Source organism: Bubalus kerabau, chromosome 18 (assembly GCF_029407905.1).
Source record: "Bubalus kerabau isolate K-KA32 ecotype Philippines breed swamp buffalo chromosome 18, PCC_UOA_SB_1v2, whole genome shotgun sequence".
In the NCBI taxonomy this organism is placed as follows: domain Eukaryota; kingdom Metazoa; phylum Chordata; class Mammalia; order Artiodactyla; family Bovidae; genus Bubalus; species Bubalus kerabau.
In genome coordinates this window covers 1,162,925-1,176,645 of record NC_073641.1, presented here as the reverse complement: position 1 = coordinate 1,176,645, position 13,721 = coordinate 1,162,925, and the positions used below count along the sequence as shown (strand labels likewise).

Here is a 13,721-nt window from a genome sequence, read left to right as displayed (position 1 = left end):
ATCTGAACCAGCACATTGCGCATTCCCTAGGCAAAATACAAAGAAAAGAGCTCGTGTGCTACTAAGTGGAAAGATGATTGAAGAAACAGAAGGTGTCCTTTGCTGGTATCTTGGAATCTTTCTTTAGTTTTCGTTGATTTTTACTCTTAAGGCTACTTGAACAAGGCAAGAGAGAAACCCCAGAACTGAAAAGCAATTGACTTTTTTGAAAGAAACCTGTGCAGGTTAAGCACTCTTCGTTTTTGAGAGATGGTGAAACGCAAAATCTTGATTCAACACATATGACTTTGGTGAACTTTATTTCAAATCTCCATGATGAACCCCTAAGGCGTCCAGGAAGAAAGGAGTAGAGCGGGAGACAAAAAGAGCAACCTTTCCCCTTGGCGCCATCCCAACCAGCTGCTTAGTTCCTTCATCTCATGGACTACCATCTGGGCTTATCTGGTTTGTCTGATTCTTGTTTCGGGGCCCGTTTCTAGTCACAAGGCTGTCAACAGTGGGGGGTGGGGTGGGGGGTGGGGGAAGCCCTTCTTTCCATTCCACATGAGACCCAGTGGACAATCCAGGCCCTGGCCACTGCATAGAGCGTGCAGCAACAATATCAACGGTGATGCTGGTTAACAACGCATATTCCTGGAATCCACTCCGTTGGCTACTGAGTGTGTGCGGGGGTGGTCTGGAACCTATACCTGGAAGCTTTCTTGATGATTGCAAATGACACCAAAGTCCGAGGACGATGGAAGATCTTCACGTTTCTGCAAGAGCCACACACCTCCAGAAGGAACCGCAAGACTTGCCTGACATGGTCAAGGTCTAAGTATTGGACTACACGTCGGAAGGTCTCCACCTTTGCTATGGAAGTCAAACGATCTTTCTTGGAAATGAAAATGGATCACACTGAACGTTCACATTCTTCTAGAGCATTTGCAAAGCCCTAAACTGTAGAAATCTGCTGTACGAGTTCCTTGAAAGCAAGAACCCATACTGATGGATATGTCTTAATGCCTTAGATTGTGCCTTGAATATAGCGTACACATGAACCCAGGAAAGGAAAGAATGGAATCGCCAAATACACAAAGAGATCAAAAGTGCCGAGCCCAGTGACACCTTGAGGCTTCCAAGAACTTTTCTGTCTTTCACACGCTAAGTAAATCCTGAGCACCTACGATGAGCTGGGAGGCATGTAATAAGTTTCTGGAACTAGAAGGCGGAGAGAAGCAGACACAGAGTTCCTGCTTTCACTGAGACGAATCTAATGATACATCACAGGCAGATCCTTGGAGAACTTGTCGAGGGGCCTCTACCCTCACCAAAACCTGGGTGTCAGGGAAGGCTTTTCAGAGTAACCATTGCGTTGAGGTCCATAGGTGGAACCTACGTAAACCAGGGTTGAGATGCAGGAAGAATTTCAGGCAGGGAAAACAGCATCCTGGAAGTCTAGGTGACCAGGGAAACTTAGGACGTTCAAGAAATGAAAATGCCCTATGGGATGGAAGCCAAAGAGTGCAGAGGGCATTCCAGGGAAAAGACATCCGAGAAGAACGTGAGGAGCAGGCATGAAGGGAATTGGTCGTATCTTCAATATGATGGGAAAATACAAGAGCCGTTGGAGCAGGATGGTGACAGAATTGCATCTGCATTTCCAAACGGTCATCTTGCTCCACGTCACTAATGATTGGAGAGACTCAACTCCAAACGCCAAGGAGGGACCACTTCGCCCGAGTCCGACTGGGCCTCATTGCAATGTCTGTCCATAGCAGATGCTGGAGAAGCTGTGGAGCAAAGGGAACTCTCCTCCACGCTGAGTAGGAATGGGAGTTGGTACAGCCGGGATGGAAAAGAGTATGGAGGTTCGCGAAGGAACTAAAAGTAGAAGTAGCCTATGGTTCAGCAGTCCCACTCCCAGGCATAGATCCACCCCCAGTCCAAGCCAACAAGCCAGATGCCCCGTTTGGGCACATCGATCTGTGCGCGCGCTCGCATGCGCATGCGCGATCGCCTGCGAGGCTGGGGGTGGGGCGGGGGCTGGGGCTCTGGCTGGAGTCGGTGCAAGCCCCGGGATTGCCTGAGGCAAGCCAAAGGAGCCCCAGAGGGAGACGGGACGGCCGGTCGTCTGGTTTCCTGAAAGCCGAATGCGAATGCGGAGGGGCTCGCGGGCCGCGGGGAGGCAACCCAGGTGTGCAGCGGGAGTCGGGGCCCCGGCCACCCACTCACTCCCCCCGCCCCGGGAGGGGCTGGGGCTGCGGGGGTGGCGGGGGGGCGAGGGGGGTGTGGGTCCAAGAATTGGGACGCGGGGCGGGGGCTAAAGGACCTCTTCTGGTAGGCAAAAAAGCCTCCAGCACCCGGAATTCCCAGGTGGTCTCCCATCCAAGATACTGAACAGGCCCGACCCTGCTTAGCTTCCGAGATCAGACGAGATCGGGCGCCTTCAGGCCGGTAGGGCCGGAGACGGACGCGGCCGCCGCGGGGCGCCCTAAGAGCCTTGCGCTTCGCCTCCCTTTCGCTCTGACCTGCAGGTCGGGCCAACGGGCCGCCCCTCTCCTCGGGGGGCCGTGCTGTACTTGAGCCGCACGACCCGCGACCGCACTCCAGCCTGCTGACGCCGGCCCGGCCCCCGAACACCGCCAACACCAGACCAGCAACCGCATGGCCGGGCCCGGGGGACCGATGGGCTTCCAGGACCCCCCAGTGACCGGGAGGGCGTGCGTGCGTGCGCGCGGGGCCTGGGGGGGTGGGCTGAGGGGTGCGGAGGTCTCGGCGCCCTCCCACCCCCGGCCACTCCAGACCCGGCCGCGCTGGCTGAGCGGGGCCTCCCCCCCCCTCCCCCCATCCCGTTCGCTGCTCAGGGCCGCGCGACCCCGGAGGTGTCGGTCTTCGGGGCCCGCCGCCTCCCGATCCCCGCGGCCCGGGGGCCTCTGAACCTCCTGCGGGCCTAGGCGCAGCGAATCTTGAGCGCCCAACTTGCCCGGCACCTGCCCGCTGCCCAAACCCACCGGGAGCCACGGAGGCGCGGTCGACCGGAGCGCCTCAGCCCCGCCCCTTTGCCCTACCGAGGCGCCCCCCTTGTCCCCACGCCGCCCGCCAAGCACCCGACCTTCCTGAGAGAGCAGACGAACCACAGGCAGGCACACAGACAGACAGACAGACACACACACACACACACACACACACACGAGTGTGGTCTTTGGAAATACTTCTATTCGTAGTTGCTGGGTTGAGCCCAACTCTTATAGGACCCATGGAGTGCGGCCCATCAGGCTCCTCTGTCCGTGGCATTTCCCAGGCGAGAATACTGGAGTGGGTTGCCATTACCTTTTCCAGGGGATCTTCCCGACCCAGGGGTCAAACCCGAGTCTCCTGCGGGCGGATGCCTTGCCATCTGAACCAGCACATTGCGAATTCCCTAGGCAAAATACAAAGAAAAGAGCTCGTGTGCTACTAAGTGGAAAGATGATTGAAGAAACAGAAGGTGTCCTTTGCTGGTATCTTGGAATCTTTCTTTAGTTTTCGTTGATTTTTACTCTTAAGGCTACTTGAACAAGGCAAGAGAGAAACCCCAGAACTGAAAAGCAATTGACTTTTTTGAAAGAAACCTGTGCAGGTTAAGCACTCTTCGTTTTTGAGAGATGGTGAAACGCAAAATCTTGATTCAACACATATGACTTTGGTGAACTTTATTTCAAATCTCCATGATGAACCCCTAAGGCGTCCAGGAAGAAAGGAGTAGAGCGGGAGACAAAAAGAGCAACCTTTCCCCTTGGCGCCATCCCAACCAGCTGCTTAGTTCCTTCATCTCATGGACTACCATCTGGGCTTATCTGGTTTGTCTGATTCTTGTTTCGGGGCCCGTTTCTAGTCACAAGGCTGTCAACAGTGGGGGGTGGGGTGGGGGGTGGGGGAAGCCCTTCTTTCCATTCCACATGAGACCCAGTGGACAATCCAGGCCCTGGCCACTGCATAGAGCGTGCAGCAACAATATCAACGGTGATGTTGGTTAACAACGCATATTCCTGGAATCCACTCCGTTGGCTACTGAGTGTGTGCGGTGGTGGTCTGGAACCTATACCTGGAAGCTTTCTTGATGATTGCAAATGACACCAAAGTCCGAGGACGATGGAAGATCTTCACGTTTCTGCAAGAGCCACACACCTCCAGAAGGAACCGCAAGACTTGCCTGACATGGTCAAGGTCTAAGTATTGGACTACACGTCGGAAGGTCTCCACCTTTGCTATGGAAGTCAAACGATCTTTCTTGGAAATGAAAATGGATCACACTGAACGTTCACATTCTTCTAGAGCATTTGCAAAGCCCTAAACTGTAGAAATCTGCTGTACGAGTTCCTTGAAAGCAAGAACCCATACTGATGGATATGTCTTAATGCCTTAGATTGTGCCTTGAATATAGCGTACACATGAACCCAGGAAAGGAAAGAATGGAATCGCCAAATACACAAAGAGATCAAAAGTGCCGAGCCAAGTGACACCTTGAGGCTTCCAAGAACTTTTCTGTCTTTCACACACTAAGTAAATCCTGAGCACCTACGATGAGCTGGGAGGCATGTAATAAGTTTCTGGAACTAGAAGGCGGAGAGAAGCAGACACAGAGTTCCTGCTTTCACTGAGACGAATCTAATGATACATCACAGGCAGATCCTTGGAGAACTTGTCGAGGGGCCTCTACCCTCACCAAAACCTGGGTGTCAGGGAAGGCTTTTCAGAGTAACCATTGCGTTGAGGTCCATAGGTGGAACCTACGTAAACCAGGGTTGAGATGCAGGAAGAATTTCAGGCAGGGAAAACAGCATCCTGGAAGTCTAGGTGACCAGGGAAACTTAGGACGTTCAAGAAATGAAAATGCCCTATGGGATGGAAGCCAAAGAGTGCAGAGGGCATTCCAGGGAAAAGACATCCGAGAAGAACGTGAGGAGCAGGCATGAAGGGAATTGGTCGTATCTTCAATATGATGGGAAAATACAAGAGCCGTTGGAGCAGGATGGTGACAGAATTGCATCTGCATTTCCAAACGGTCATCTTGCTCCACGTCACTAATGATTGGAGAGACTCAACTCCAAACGCCAAGGAGGGACCACTTCGCCCGAGTCCGACTGGGCCTCATTGCAATGTCTGTCCATAGCAGATGCTGGAGAAGCTGTGGAGCAAAGGGAACTCTCCTCCACGCTGAGTAGGAATGGGAGTTGGTACAGCCGGGATGGAAAAGAGTATGGAGGTTCGCGAAGGAACTAAAAGTAGAAGTAGCCTATGGTTCAGCAGTCCCACTCCCAGGCATAGATCCACCCCCAGTCCAAGCCAACAAGCCAGATGCCCCGTTTGGGCACATCGATCTGTGCGCGCGCTCGCATGCGCATGCGCGATCGCCTGCGAGGCTGGGGGTGGGGCGGGGGCTGGGGCTCTGGCTGGAGTCGGTGCAAGCCCCGGGATTGCCTGAGGCAAGCCAAAGGAGCCCCAGAGGGAGACGGGACGGCCGGTCGTCTGGTTTCCTGAAAGCCGAATGCGAAGGCGGAGGGGCTCGCGGGCCGCGGGGAGGCAACCCAGGTGTGCAGCGGGAGTCGGGGCCCCGGCCACCCACTCACTCCCCCCGCCCCGGGAGGGGCTGGGGCTGCGGGGGTGGCGGGGGGGCGAGGGGGGTGTGGGTCCAAGAATTGGGACGCGGGGCGGGGGCTAAAGGACCTCTTCTGGTAGGCAAAAAAGCCTCCAGCACCCGGAATTCCCAGGTGGTCTCCCATCCAAGATACTGAACAGGCCCGACCCTGCTTAGCTTCCGAGATCAGACGAGATCGGGCGCCTTCAGGCCGGTAGGGCCGGAGACGGACGCGGCCGCCGCGGGGCGCCCTAAGAGCCTTGCGCTTCGCCTCCCTTTCGCTCTGACCTGCAGGTCGGGCCAACGGGCCGCCCCTCTCCTCGGGGGGCCGTGCTGTACTTGAGCCGCACGACCCGCGACCGCACTCCAGCCTGCTGACGCCGGCCCGGCCCCCGAACACCGCCAACACCAGACCAGCAACCGCATGGCCGGGCCCGGGGGACCGATGGGCTTCCAGGACCCCCCAGTGACCGGGAGGGCGTGCGTGCGTGCGCGCGGGGCCTGGGGGGTGGGCTGAGGGGTGCGGAGGTCTCGGCGCCCTCCCACCCCCGGCCACTCCAGACCCGGCCGCGCTGGCTGAGCGGGGCCTCCCCCCCCCTCCCCCCATCCCGTTCGCTGCTCAGGGCCGCGCGACCCCGGAGGTGTCGGTCTTCGGGGCCCGCCGCCTCCCGATCCCCGCGGCCCGGGGGCCTCTGAACCTCCTGCGGGCCTAGGCGCAGCGAATCTTGAGCGCCCAACTTGCCCGGCACCTGCCCGCTGCCCAAACCCACCGGGAGCCACGGAGGCGCGGTCGACCGGAGCGCCTCAGCCCCGCCCCTTTGCCCTACCGAGGCGCCCCCCTTGTCCCCACGCCGCCCGCCAAGCACCCGACCTTCCTGAGAGAGCAGACGAACCACAGGCAGGCACACAGACAGACAGACACACACACACACACACACACACACACACACACGAGTGTGGTCTTTGGAAATACTTCTATTCGTAGTTGCTGGGTTGAGCCCAACTCTTATAGGACCCATGGAGTGCGGCCCATCAGGCTCCTCTGTCCGTGGCATTTCCCAGGCGAGAATACTGGAGTGGGTTGCCATTACCTTCTCCAGGGGATCTTCCCGACCCAGGGATCAAACCCGAGTCTCCTGCGGGCGGATGCCTTGCCATCTGAACCAGCACATTGCGAATTCCCTAGGCAAAATACAAAGAAAAGAGCTCGTGTGCTACTAAGTGGAAAGATGATTGAAGAAACAGAAGGTGTCCTTTGCTGGTATCTTGGAATCTTTCTTTAGTTTTCGTTGATTTTTACTCTTAAGGCTACTTGAACAAGGCAAGAGAGAAACCCCAGAACTGAAAAGCAATTGACTTTTTTGAAAGAAACCTGTGCAGGTTAAGCACTCTTCGTTTTTGAGAGATGGTGAAACGCAAAATCTTGATTCAACACATATGACTTTGGTGAACTTTATTTCAAATCTCCATGATGAACCCCTAAGGCGTCCAGGAAGAAAGGAGTAGAGCGGGAGACAAAAAGAGCAACCTTTCCCCTTGGCGCCATCCCAACCAGCTGCTTAGTTCCTTCATCTCATGGACTACCATCTGGGCTTATCTGGTTTGTCTGATTCTTGTTTCGGGGCCCGTTTCTAGTCACAAGGCTGTCAACAGTGGGGGGTGGGGTGGGGGGTGGGGGAAGCCCTTCTTTCCATTCCACATGAGACCCAGTGGACAATCCAGGCCCTGGCCACTGCATAGAGCGTGCAGCAACAATATCAACGGTGATGCTGGTTAACAACGCATATTCCTGGAATCCACTCCGTTGGCTACTGAGTGTGTGCGGGGGTGGTCTGGAACCTATACCTGGAAGCTTTCTTGATGATTGCAAATGACACCAAAGTCCGAGGACGATGGAAGATCTTCACGTTTCTGCAAGAGCCACACACCTCCAGAAGGAACCGCAAGACTTGCCTGACATGGTCAAGGTCTAAGTATTGGACTACACGTCGGAAGGTCTCCACCTTTGCTATGGAAGTCAAACGATCTTTCTTGGAAATGAAAATGGATCACACTGAACGTTCACATTCTTCTAGAGCATTTGCAAAGCCCTAAACTGTAGAAATCTGCTGTACGAGTTCCTTGAAAGCAAGAACCCATACTGATGGATATGTCTTAATGCCTTAGATTGTGCCTTGAATATAGCGTACACATGAACCCAGGAAAGGAAAGAATGGAATCGCCAAATACACAAAGAGATCAAAAGTGCCGAGCCCAGTGACACCTTGAGGCTTCCAAGAACTTTTCTGTCTTTCACACGCTAAGTAAATCCTGAGCACCTACGATGAGCTGGGAGGCATGTAATAAGTTTCTGGAACTAGAAGGCGGAGAGAAGCAGACACAGAGTTCCTACTTTCACTGAGACGAATCTAATGATACATCACAGGCAGATCCTTGGAGAACTTGTCGAGGGGCCTCTACCCTCACCAAAACCTGGGTGTCAGGGAAGGCTTTTCAGAGTAACCATTGCGTTGAGGTCCATAGGTGGAACCTACGTAAACCAGGGTTGAGATGCAGGAAGAATTTCAGGCAGGGAAAACAGCATCCTGGAAGTCTAGGTGACCAGGGAAACTTAGGACGTTCAAGAAATGAAAATGCCCTATGGGATGGAAGCCAAAGAGTGCAGAGGGCATTCCAGGGAAAAGACATCCGAGAAGAACGTGAGGAGCAGGCATGAAGGGAATTGGTCGTATCTTCAATATGATGGGAAAATACAAGAGCCGTTGGAGCAGGATGGTGACAGAATTGCATCTGCATTTCCAAACGGTCATCTTGCTCCACGTCACTAATGATTGGAGAGACTCAACTCCAAACGCCAAGGAGGGACCACTTCGCCCGAGTCCGACTGGGCCTCATTGCAATGTCTGTCCATAGCAGATGCTGGAGAAGCTGTGGAGCAAAGGGAACTCTCCTCCACGCTGAGTAGGAATGGGAGTTGGTACAGCCGGGATGGAAAAGAGTATGGAGGTTCGCGAAGGAACTAAAAGTAGAAGTAGCCTATGGTTCAGCAGTCCCACTCCCAGGCATAGATCCACCCCCAGTCCAAGCCAACAAGCCAGATGCCCCGTTTGGGCACATCGATCTGTGCGCGCGCTCGCATGCGCATGCGCGATCGCCTGCGAGGCTGGGGGTGGGGCGGGGGCTGGGGCTCTGGCTGGAGTCGGTGCAAGCCCCGGGATTGCCTGAGGCAAGCCAAAGGAGCCCCAGAGGGAGACGGGACGGCCGGTCGTCTGGTTTCCTGAAAGCCGAATGCGAATGCGGAGGGGCTCGCGGGCCGCGGGGAGGGAACCCAGGTCTGCAGCGGGAGTCGGGGCCCCGGCCACCCACTCACTCCCCCCGCCCCGGGAGGGGCTGGGGCTGCGGGGGTGGCGGGGGGGCGAGGGGGTGTGTGGGTCCAAGAATTGGGACGCGGGGCGGGGGCTAAAGGACCTCTTCTGGTAGGCAAAAAAGCCTCCAGCACCCGGAATTCCCAGGTGGTCTCCCATCCAAGATACTGAACAGGCCCGACCCTGCTTAGCTTCCGAGATCAGACGAGATCGGGCGCCTTCAGGCCGGTAGGGCCGGAGACGGACGCGGCCGCCGCGGGGCGCCCTAAGAGCCTTGCGCTTCGCCTCCCTTTCGCTCTGACCTGCAGGTCGGGCCAAAGGGCCGCCCCTCTCCTCGGGGGGCCGTGCTGTACTTGAGCCGCACGACCCGCGACCGCACTCCAGCCTGCTGACGCCGGCCCGGCCTCCGAACACCGCCAACACCAGACCAGCAACCGCCTGGCCGGGCCCGGGGGCCCGATGGGCTTCCAGGACCCCCCAGTGACCGGGAGGGCGTGCGTGCGTGCGCGCGGGGCCTGGGGGGTGGGCTGAGGGGTGCGGAGGTCTCGGCGCCCTCCCACCCCCGGCCACTCCAGACCCGGCCGCGCTGGCTGAGCGGGGCCTCTCCCCCCCCCCCCCCATCCCGTTCACTGCTCAGGGCCGCGCGACCCCGGAGGTGTCGGTCTTCGGGGCCCGCCGCCTCCCGATCTCCGCGGCCCGGGGGCCTCTGAACCTCCTGCGGGCCTAGGCGCAGCGAATCTTGAGCGCCCAACTTGCCCGGCACCTGCCCGCTGCCCAAACCCACCGGGAGCCACGGAGGCGCGGTCGACCGGAGCGCCTCAGCCCCGCCCCTTTGCCCTACCGAGGCGCCCCCCTTGTCCCCACGCCGCCCGCCAAGCACCCGACCTTCCTGAGAGAGCAGACGAACCACAGGCAGGCACACAGACATACAGACAGACAGACACACACACACACGAGTGTGGTCTTTGGAAATACTTCTGTTCGTAGTTGCTGGGTTGAGCCCAACTCTTACAGGACCCATGGAGTGCGGCCCATCAGGCTCCTCTGTCCGTGGCATTTCCCAGGCGAGAATACTGGAGTGGGTTGCCATTACCTTCTCCAGGGGATCTTCCCGACCCAGGGATCAAACCCGAGTCTCCTGTGGGCGGATGCCTTGCCATCTGAACCAGCACATTGCGAATTCCCTAGGCAAAATACAAAGAAAAGAGTTCATGTGCTACTAAGTGGAAAGGTGATTGAAGAAACAGAAGGTGTCCTTTGTTGGTATCTTGGAATCTTTCTTTAGTTTTCGTTGAATTTTATTCTTAAGGCTACTTGAACAAGGCAAGAGAGAAACCCCAGAACTGAAAAGCTATTGACTTTTTTGAAAGAAACCTGTGCAGGTTAAGCACTCTTCGTTTTTGAGAGATGGTGAAACGCAAAATCTTGATTCAACACATATGACTTTGGTGAACTTTATTTCAAATCTCCATGATGAACCCCTAAGGCGTCCAGGAAGAAAGGAGTAGAGCGGGAGACAAAAAGAGCAACCTTTCCCCTTGGCGCCATCCCAACCAGCTGCTTAGTTCCTTCATCTCATGGACTACCATCTGGGCTTATCTGGTTTGTCTGATTCTTGTTTCGGGGCCCGTTTCTAGTCACAAGGCTGTCAACAGTGGGGGGTGGGGTGGGGGGTGGGGGAAGCCCTTCTTTCCATTCCACATGAGACCCAGTGGACAATCCAGGCCCTGGCCACTGCATAGAGCGTGCAGCAACAATATCAACGGTGATGCTGGTTAACAACGCATATTCCTGGAATCCACTCCGTTGGCTACTGAGTGTGTGCGGGGGTGGTCTGGAACCTATACCTGGAAGCTTTCTTGATGATTGCAAATGACACCAAAGTCCGAGGACGATGGAAGATCTTCACGTTTCTGCAAGAGCCACACACCTCCAGAAGGAACCGCAAGACTTGCCTGACATGGTCAAGGTCTAAGTATTGGACTACACGTCGGAAGGTCTCCACCTTTGCTATGGAAGTCAAACGATCTTTCTTGGAAATGAAAATGGATCACACTGAACGTTCACATTCTTCTAGAGCATTTGCAAAGCCCTAAACTGTAGAAATCTGCTGTACGAGTTCCTTGAAAGCAAGAACCCATACTGATGGATATGTCTTAATGCCTTAGATTGTGCCTTGAATATAGCGTACACATGAACCCAGGAAAGGAAAGAATGGAATCGCCAAATATACAAAGAGATCAAAAGTGCCGAGCCAAGTGACACCTTGAGGCTTCCAAGAACTTTTCTGTCTTTCACACACTAAGTAAATCCTGAGCACCTACGATGAGCTGGGAGGCATGTAATAAGTTTCTGGAACTAGAAGGCGGAGAGAAGCAGACACAGAGTTCCTGCTTTCACTGAGACGAATCTAATGATACATCACAGGCAGATCCTTTGAGAACTTGTCGAGGGGCCTCTACCCTCACCAAAACCTGGGTGTCAGGGAAGGCTTTTCAGAGTAACCATTGCGTTGAGGTCCGTAGGTTGAACCTACGTAAACCAGGGTTGAGATGCAGGAAGAATTTCAGGCAGGGAAAACAGCATCCTGGAAGTCTAGGTGACCAGGGAAACTTAGGACGTTCAAGAAATGAAAATGCCCTATGGGATGGAAGCCAAAGAGTGCAGAGGGCATTCCAGGGACAAGACATCCGAGAAGAACGTGAGGAGCAGGCATGAAGGGAATTGGTCGTATCTTCAATATGATGGGAAAATGCAAGAGCCGTTGGAGCAGGATGGTGACAGAATTGCATCTGCATTTCCAAACGGTCATCTTGCTCCACATCACTAATGATTGGAGAGACTCAACTCCAAACGCGAAGGAGGGACCACTTCGCCCGAGTCCGATTGGGCCTCATTGCAATGTCTGTCCATAGCAGATGCTGGAGAAGCTGTGGAGCAAAGGGAACTCTCCTCCACGCTGAGTAGGAATGGGAGTTGGTACAGCCGGGATGGAAAAGAGTATGGAGGTTCGCGAAGGAACTAAACGTAGGAGTAGCCTATGGTTCAGCAGTCCCACTCCCAGGCATAGATCCACCCCCAGTCCAAGCCAACAAGCTAGATGCCCCGTTTGGGCACATCGATCTGTGCGCGCGCTCGCATGCGCATGCGCGATCGCCTGCGAGGCTGGGGGTGGGGCGGGGGCTGGGGCTCTGGCTGGAGTCTGTGCAAGCCCCGGGATTGCCTGAGGCAAGCCAAAGGAGCCCCAGATGGAGACGGGACGGCCGGTCGTCTGGTTTCCTGAAAGCCGAATGCGAATGCGGAGGGGCTCGCGGGCCGCGGGGAGGCAACCCAGGTCTGCAGCGGGAGTCGGGGCCCCGGCCACCCACTCACTCCCCCCGCCCCGGGAGGGGCTGGGGCTGCGGGGGTGGCGGGGGGGCGAGGGGGTGTGTGGGTCCAAGAATTGGGACGCGGGGCGGGGGCTAAAGGACCTCTTCTGGTAGGCAAAAAAGCCTCCAGCACCCGGAATTCCCAGGTGGTCTCCCATCCAAGATACTGAACAGGCCCGACCCTGCTTAGCTTCCGAGATCAGACGAGATCGGGCGCCTTCAGGCCGGTAGGGCCGGAGACGGACGCGGCCGCCGCGGGGCGCCCTAAGAGCCTTGCGCTTCGCCTCCCTTTCGCTCTGACCTGCAGGTCGGGCCAAAGGGCCGCCCCTCTCCTCGGGGGGCCGTGCTGTACTTGAGCCGCACGACCCGCGACCGCACTCCAGCCTGCTGACGCCGGCCCGGCCTCCGAACACCGCCAACACCAGACCAGCAACCGCCTGGCCGGGCCCGGGGGCCCGATGGGCTTCCAGGACCCCCCAGTGACCGGGAGGGCGTGCGTGCGTGCGCGCGGGGCCTGGGGGGTGGGCTGAGGGGTGCGGAGGTCTCGGCGCCCTCCCACCCCCGGCCACTCCAGACCCGGCCGCGCTGGCTGAGCGGGGCCTCTCCCCCCCCCCCATCCCGTTCACTGCTCAGGGCCGCGCGACCCCGGAGGTGTCGGTCTTCGGGGCCCGCCGCCTCCCGATCTCCGCGGCCCGGGGGCCTCTGAACCTCCTGCGGGCCTAGGCGCAGCGAATCTTGAGCGCCCAACTTGCCCGGCACCTGCCCGCTGCCCAAACCCACCGGGAGCCACGGAGGCGCGGTCGACCGGAGCGCCTCAGCCCCGCCCCTTTGCCCTACCGAGGCGCCCCCCTTGTCCCCACGCCGCCCGCCAAGCACCCGACCTTCCTGAGAGAGCAGACGAACCACAGGCAGGCACACAGACATACAGACAGACAGACACACACACACACGAGTGTGGTCTTTGGAAATACTTCTGTTCGTAGTTGCTGGGTTGAGCCCAACTCTTACAGGACCCATGGAGTGCGGCCCATCAGGCTCCTCTGTCCGTGGCATTTCCCAGGCGAGAATACTGGAGTGGGTTGCCATTACCTTCTCCAGGGGATCTTCCCGACCCAGGGATCAAACCCGAGTCTCCTGTGGGCGGATGCCTTGCCATCTGAACCAGCACATTGCGAATTCCCTAGGCAAAATACAAAGAAAAGAGTTCATGTGCTACTAAGTGGAAAGGTGATTGAAGAAACAGAAGGTGTCCTTTGTTGGTATCTTGGAATCTTTCTTTAGTTTTCGTTGAATTTTATTCTTAAGGCTACTTGAACAAGGCAAGAGAGAAACCTCAGAACTGAAAAGCAATTGACTTTTTTGAAAGAAACCTGTGCAGGTTAAGCACTC

At 56.5% G+C, this 13,721-nt stretch overlaps 1 protein-coding gene and 4 pseudogenes across 1 annotated transcript in view; all 5 read right to left on the bottom strand.

Moving 5' to 3' along the window:
* The window catches only part of LOC129632990 (liprin-alpha-1-like), a 97,824-nt gene that overhangs the window by 38,379 nt on the left and 45,724 nt on the right, over window positions 1–13,721 (bottom strand). The gene's annotated exons all lie outside the window — the stretch shown is intronic.
* Window positions 2,331–2,450, bottom strand: LOC129633540 (uncharacterized; annotated as a pseudogene).
* On the bottom strand, window positions 5,708–5,827 carry LOC129633539 (uncharacterized; annotated as a pseudogene).
* LOC129633538 (uncharacterized) lies at window positions 9,087–9,206 on the bottom strand (annotated as a pseudogene).
* LOC129633536 (uncharacterized) lies at window positions 12,454–12,573 on the bottom strand (annotated as a pseudogene).